A 7,412-nucleotide genomic window follows, 5' to 3' on the forward strand; every position below is an offset into this window, starting at 1 on the left:
ATTAACCCTTTAAATACCAGGCTGTGCATTGTTTTGTTCGAATCGTACGAATGGATGTACGAATTTCCTTCGAAGTATTTGGCCGTGGGTTCGGGCTTGGAGGTTCGCCCCGAATTTCACGAAGGCCTGCAGATGTCAGTTGGATGGGAGGAAGATGGATGTCCCGGATGGAGCCATTTCCTGCTCATGTGTGATCCCGGATCATGGATCTGGAAGAAGAGAACCTGGAGGATGGATTCTTCTGTTTGCTACAGCTCTTCTATGGACTCCTGCAGAGTGAAATGCCTAGAGTGCTGCTTGCTTGTTTTTTTGTGGCTGGAAGGACTGCTGGACTAAGTGGGTTCTAATTCAGGACTATTGATCCCCACCACAACTCTTCTGCCTTGTTTCTGCACTTCAAGGATGACCTGTGTGGACCCTTGGGAGGAAAGAAAGTTTTGGCGTATAATAAAGTTGACCAACTGCAACTGTTATTATTTAATGTTGATACGGTATTGTGTATGCTGTGTGTTTTTCCTTTGCAGTGACCATTGTTACCAGGTATGCCTAGGAGAGGATACCAGAAGTGGATGTGATGGTACTGTAAGTTGAAATATTGGGGATTGTTAAACCATTGTCAGGAGAAATGGTTTTTTTTCCCCCGGGTGAATGTAGGGCCCTATAGGTATACAGGCCCTATAGAGTTAATCTTTTCACCATTTCCTTGGGTTATTGGGTAGAATCCCTGTTACAGAATAACCTTTACAGTGATAGGCTGAGAGATTTGATGACACTGCTCTGACTCACTCCTATATAGTGAGTGCAGGGAGTGGCCTCTTCCTCTTTTGCCTCTGGATGTGATTCCAGCTGGATGTGCTCAGGGGGACTGAGTGCAATAGGCCCAGAAGAAGGCATGTGTCCAAGTAGGGGACCAGGTAACCCCGTGAATGAGGAACAGATATACTAGGGCAGACTTGTCATAGTCTCTCTAGGAGAGAAAGGCAGATAGGATAGAGAGAAAGAGCAGCTGAAGCTCCAACAAGGATTTGCAGAAAGGGAGTAGCTTCCCAGAGGCTCTGTGTGTTGCCTCCAGTCAGGGACCTCAGTGAAGAGGGACTGTAGGGTAGAAGCTGCTTTCCTGACAACTTCCAGGAGGGAAAGGTTGTACTGCAATTGCCTGTGTACTCTCTGTGTGAGCCTGCCTTGTTCTGTGTGAACTCTCAATATGCTGTTTTCCTCAACTCCTGCGTGAGTACTGAAACCTGTGGTCATTTGCCCTTTTTGGCATAATAAACCGTTCCTGATTGTAAAGAACCTCCTGGCGCCCAAGTTGTTTTGTGTGCACAGTAGCCTGGGGGGGATGTAGTTGCACTACACCATAGAGGGAACACTTCCACTTAGCGAAGGCCCTGCCCTGGGTGTAAGTCGCGTGTAACCCATGCTCTAGTGTACTAGCTGGTGAATTAACCCCGAGTGGCCCAAATAGGTGTTACAGGTACATATAGAAATTGTCTGAAGAATAGTAAAATTCATCAGATGAAAATGAGTGCTGGTCTGGCCAGACCGGGAATGACTTTGTTGCAGTTGGCCAGCTTGAATATATTGTAATATTTGGACAACCACTGTTTTGGTTTTCAGGCAATTTGGCATGCTTTTATCCAAGTACATAGTAACATAGTAAGTAAGGTTGAAAAAAGACACACGTCCATCATGTTCAACCTTTTAGTTTTTTTTTTAATCTGCCTAACTGCTAGTTGATCCAGAGGAAGGCAAAAAAAAACAACTGAAGCCTCACCAATTTGCCTCAGAGGGCGAAAAAATCCTTCTTGACTCCAAAATGGCAATCGGACTAGTCCCTGGATCAACTTGTACTATGAGCTATCTCCCATAACCCTGTATGGGCACTTCCATTAAGCTGTGCTGCTAATTGTGGCATAGATTTACGTAGTTAATATAAATCAGTTTTAATCTTTACTGACTGACTCAATGTTCATCACATGACATGTCATAATCAATTTTCTGTGGTGAATCTGATGTCTGATGTAAGTAGTTATAGTATAATTTAATAAATGGGAATTAAATTCAAGAATTTTTCTGATGTATATCAAACTGTAGAGTCAAATATTCACTATAATAAGTAAAAACAAAATCAAGAGCCTCAAAATATAAGTGTGCAATATTTTGAGTCTCGAGATTTTGTATTCTTTATATTAAGATTTCTAAATCCAATGTGCTGTAATGTGCAAGATGAATGGCAACACACAGGCTAATTAAGGTTGCTGGATGGTCAGATAACTGTGCGCAAGTGCAATTGCAGTTGTATTCAGACTGGCAAAGCACCTTGTACACGCTTATCTTTTGGCCATCACACATACCAGTTTTCCCCCGCCCATTAACCATACACGTGCATTTTATGCTTTTGGTCACACCAATTTTTCTCCCTTGGGCCAATCAGCTGCTTATTAAGAAGGACTACTTATAATTCCAAAGTTATAGTACATTATAGTCCACCATGCACATAAGTGCACCCACTAGTTGCTACCACACACCACCAATTATGTACATGGATGAGCATGGAGGCTTATGGGGTCTAAGGTGAAAGTGTAACTTTTAGCCCAAAAAAAATGCATAGAGCATAGCTCAGTTCCAACATTTTATGCCCTTATCACTGCCCTTGGCTATAATTTGCCCAAACCTGACAGTAAGATCACTGCAGAAAAAAGGTAATAAGCATATTAACCCCAGACCTACCTAGAGTCTATCTCCTGAAATTACAACAGCGAAATGACGCCAGCGACCGTTAGTAAATTCGCAAAGTGACGAAATGAGGTCACGCTGCCGAATTTTTGCCAACGTTAGCCACTTCGCCCTTTAGTAAATTTCCCCAATAGACTCCATTTTATCTAAATAATCCACATTAAACAAATGTTCCTTTTTCTCTGTAATAATGAAACAGTGCCTTCAAACCAAAAGTTTGTTTAACTTGTGTGTCACTTCATAGCCGTATCTAGTTTAATGATCACCTGGTTAATATCTCACATCAAACTGCTGGGAAGGAGTGCTTGAGTAAACAAATATCTTGCTAGGTATAATGGGAAAAACTTGGCAAAATTAGCAGAAAGTCAGCAACACAGTTACCTCTACAAAGTGAAAGTTGCCACACACTTACGCCCATGGTTCAGACACATCGGATTACGCAACAACTGTCGTGCCAATACTTTATGAAACTGCCTCCAATGGCAAAATTAGAAATGGGAAACTTAAACATCTTACCATCTGAGTCAATATGATCACAATACAAATACACATAAACAACACAAATCAACTGATTTCTCCGATTTAAAGGAAAACTATACCCCCCAAACAATGTAGGTCTCTATTAAAAGATACTGAGTAAAACAGCTCATGTGTAAAACCCTGCTTCATGTAAATGAACCATTAGCATAATAATATACTTTTTTAGTAGTATGTGCCATTGGGTAATCATAAATAGAAAATTGCCATTTTAAAAAATAACGGCCGCCCCCTGAGATCGTAAGATTCACTGTGTACACATACAAACCACATGTAAGGTCACATGAGCCAATTAACAGACAGAGTTCTGCTTTTTGCTTCCTCACTTCTTCCTGTTACAGTTAGTGTTGTAGTATTTCTGGTCAGGTGATCTCTGAGGCAGCACAGATAGAGTCACGAAATGGTGGTTCAAGGCAAGAGATGTAAAAGGGCAATATTTATGTAAATATATATTCCAGTTTGTTAAGATTCTTTAATATGTCATTCAATTTGATATAAACTATCTGTTGCTTAAGTATTCATTTTGGGGGTATAGTTTTCCTTTAAAAAAAACTGTCCTTATGCAAATGGATTCTCAAGTACAGACTGTGCTTTTGTGCTTAAGCAGTTTATTTGACGTGGTTTAGTTCAGGTGATAAAAACAAACAACAGAAAAAGGTTTTCTGGGTGCTAGATAAGATATACCTGCATCAGAACTTCCATCAACCAAGACACAAAGTGGGATTTTTTGTGGATCACCCTGAACCATAGATTAGAGCTATTCCCAGATAGGACACGGCCTTGTAATCAACTGGCAAGATTTATATTGGATTAAAAAAACAACAAAAAATAACAACAAAATACCCAGAACCAGATTAGATAAGCAAAAAGCAATTTCCTCCACTGAGGTAATTAATGCCTAAATAAAAGGTATATTTGGAAGATTATCAATGATTGTGATAATGCACTTTATTTTAGTACCTGAATATAATATATATATTTGTGATTGCTGTATGTAAAGCATTATTCAGGATCTTTGTTTGGGTGTGTATACATTTTCCTTATCAGAACTACATAAATCTAATGCAGCATTCCTCTATTCTATTCCTCGTTTTGGAATCTTTATCCAACAAGCTGTGAATAAGTACATTAAAGTAGAAAAGTACATTATATTTTCATTACTTTAAAATTGTTTAAATTGTTGGTGTTACTGTTCTTTTAAACCACTGACATTGTTTAAGTGGGAGAAAATGGGCAAGAAAAAGAAGTACATTTGAATATGGTATGGTAATAGGCGCCAGGTATACTGGCATGAGCATCAAACAATTCAGTGATTCTGTTTAACACTGTCCAGTATGTTTAACCCTCAAGAGACTTTAAACAACTGGTAGCGTTCCACCTTTTTTGAAGGTGACTTTACTATACCAATTTAATTTCATTCCTATGAAGAACATTGGCATAAAGTACCAGTTTAACTGGATGGGCCAGTAAAATACCAGCCAGGTAGAAACTATGTCTAGTAGTAGGCCAGTGATCAAAAATAGCTCATTAATGAAAGGGGTAAAAGAAGGATGACACAAAATTATAGGTCATCCAAGTGACTCCTACTGGTCAACAGTCCAGTTCAGTTACAGGGTCCGTTATGGTTCAAATGATTAAAATGTTTTCAATGATATCCTTTGTCTCTGTAATAAATAAAACAGTTCCATCCTTATACATTATACCAACTAAGATATAATTAATCATTATTGGAGGCAAAACAATCCTATTGGGTTTATTTAATGGTTAAATTATTTTTCAGAGGACTTAAAGTATGGAGTATTCTAGGCAATAGGTCCCATACCTGTGCTGTACTTATCGAATAAGTTACTGCTTTGATAAATGTGTCTATTCATGAGAATGTACTTGATTGCTTGGATCTTTTGAACTCCAATTTGTGCTATGAGGTGTTATATATCAGTGGCATCACTGAGCTCTTACACTCCAACAAATTGTTAAGACATAAAAACAGACATGCATTGCATTAAAATAAATGCAAATTAGTCAAGGGTCAGTGATACAGAAAAGCATATACACATCTGTTTGTATTGACTGAGCATTAAAGGAAAACTATACCCCAAAAATGAATAATTGAGCAACAGATATCAGTTTATATCAAATCAAATGGCATATAAAAGAATCTTTTCAAACTGGAATATATATTTAGGTAAATATTGCCCTTTTACATCTCTTGCCTTGAACCACCATTTTGTGATGGTCTGTGTGCTTCCTCAGAGATCACCTGACCAGAAATACTGCAGCTCTAACTGTAACAGGAAGAAGTATGGAAACAAAAGTCAGAACTCTGTCTTTTAATTGGCTCATGTGACCTAACAAGTATAGTTTGTTTGGTATGTTTGTGTGCACTGTGAATCCTACGATCCCAGGGGGCTGCCCTTATTTTTTTAAAATGGCAGTTTTCGATTTATGATTACCCAATGGCACATACTGCTAAAAAAGAATATTATTATGAAAATTGTTTATTTACATGAAGCAGGGTTTTACATATGAGCTGTTTTTAGAGACCTACATTGTTTGAGGGGTATAGTTTTCCTTTAAACATTGTTACTGTTTAATTTATATATACATATAATAATTAATAAATTAGCCCCTGAGTAATATGGCTGCCTACTGCTGTTTCCTATATTAGAGGGTCAAGTCTGGAACAAGATTCATTAGTACACAGAGGCCTAAACAGCCCCCGATGAGCCCTATAAATAGTAACTGTCAATAGCATCTTCCAGCAGCCCCTCTAGCATTTGCCAGAATCTACAGTCCAGGCCTATAGAAGGTTCATTTGTACATCTAAACATGTTAGCCCTAGGTATATGTTTGTTAATCAGTTTGTTGCACTTTTTAATTAAACGAGAAAGAGAAAATGCACCTATTTTTATGTACAAAATAAATTGCTCTGACTTAAACCTTATTATAGGGCTATACATCCTACACCTTTCCAGCTAGTATGATCTTTAATCTTTGATTATCTTTTAGCAAGATATGGAGTGTTAGATGCAGGGCACTTATTGTACAGAGTTAACATATAGTAGAAGCCTCATTTTATGTTTTTCAGGGAACCAGAAAAAAAATGGTGTAAAATTCAAATGTAAAATTCTGGAAAACTTAAAATCAAGGAATGTAAATTTGAGCTTGTAACTGTAATTATATTTGTGACAAAAGGTGTTTGTACTAGCCAGCCGGAAATAATGAATAATCCATTCAGTGTGATGTATCCACTACTCGAAATCAATACCTACTAACAGTTTAACCTACATCTACTTCATGCGTGACCAACTCCTACTATGAAGCTCTGCAATTTGCTTCCTTTGCCATGACAATCTCAGCTTTTGGTACACAGTCCTGTTATTCAAAGGTTTAAAAAAAGAAGTACAGAAACCACTTTTGGCTTGACTTTTACACTCTTTTTGGACAAAATGTGCGTCATGGTGAGCCTTATGTGGGATGACCCTTTTGCAGTTGCTACTATTGCATTTCTATGGCCGGACCAAGACTTTTAAGACATACTTTTCTTTTCATATTGCTACTTGGAAGGAGGACTGAACAACTCCAGTTTTCAAAGGAATTGTATGTGCCCTAAATATCCTGTGATTTCTATTATTTTCTTATTCATTTTGGGGTTAATCTGCTGCTAACGGTATTCTCTTTATTGGCTTACGTTTCGAAATAGTGTCATGGAATATCAGTGTCCCTGACTACAGGCTTCATGTCATTGTTCCAGTTCCTCGGGTCTCAATCAGGTGGAAACACAATTGAAGGAAACACAAGCAGCATGGCAGTACAGCCTTTGGCTTTAGATGCAAAAGTGTCATGGGAGCACACCACAGGCTAACATAAGTATTGCAGAAATGCTACATTTCTGGCCAAGAAATTGCAGCAATCCAAACCATAAGAAAAGGATGAATACCTTTCTATTAGAAATATGTTCCTAGAATCTCATATTACATAAACATATTAAAAAACCCATGATTTAAATTTAAAGGTGCATAAACTCAGAAAAAAATACAATGGTACATAAATATACCTGATACCACAGATTAACAGGAAACCTTCATAGTCTGTACCTGTGCACCTGGGGGGCATTTTTCCTCCTCCCTGCCACCTTG

This window comes from Xenopus laevis, chromosome 1L (genome assembly GCF_017654675.1).
Source record: "Xenopus laevis strain J_2021 chromosome 1L, Xenopus_laevis_v10.1, whole genome shotgun sequence".
Lineage (NCBI taxonomy): Eukaryota > Metazoa > Chordata > Amphibia > Anura > Pipidae > Xenopus > Xenopus laevis.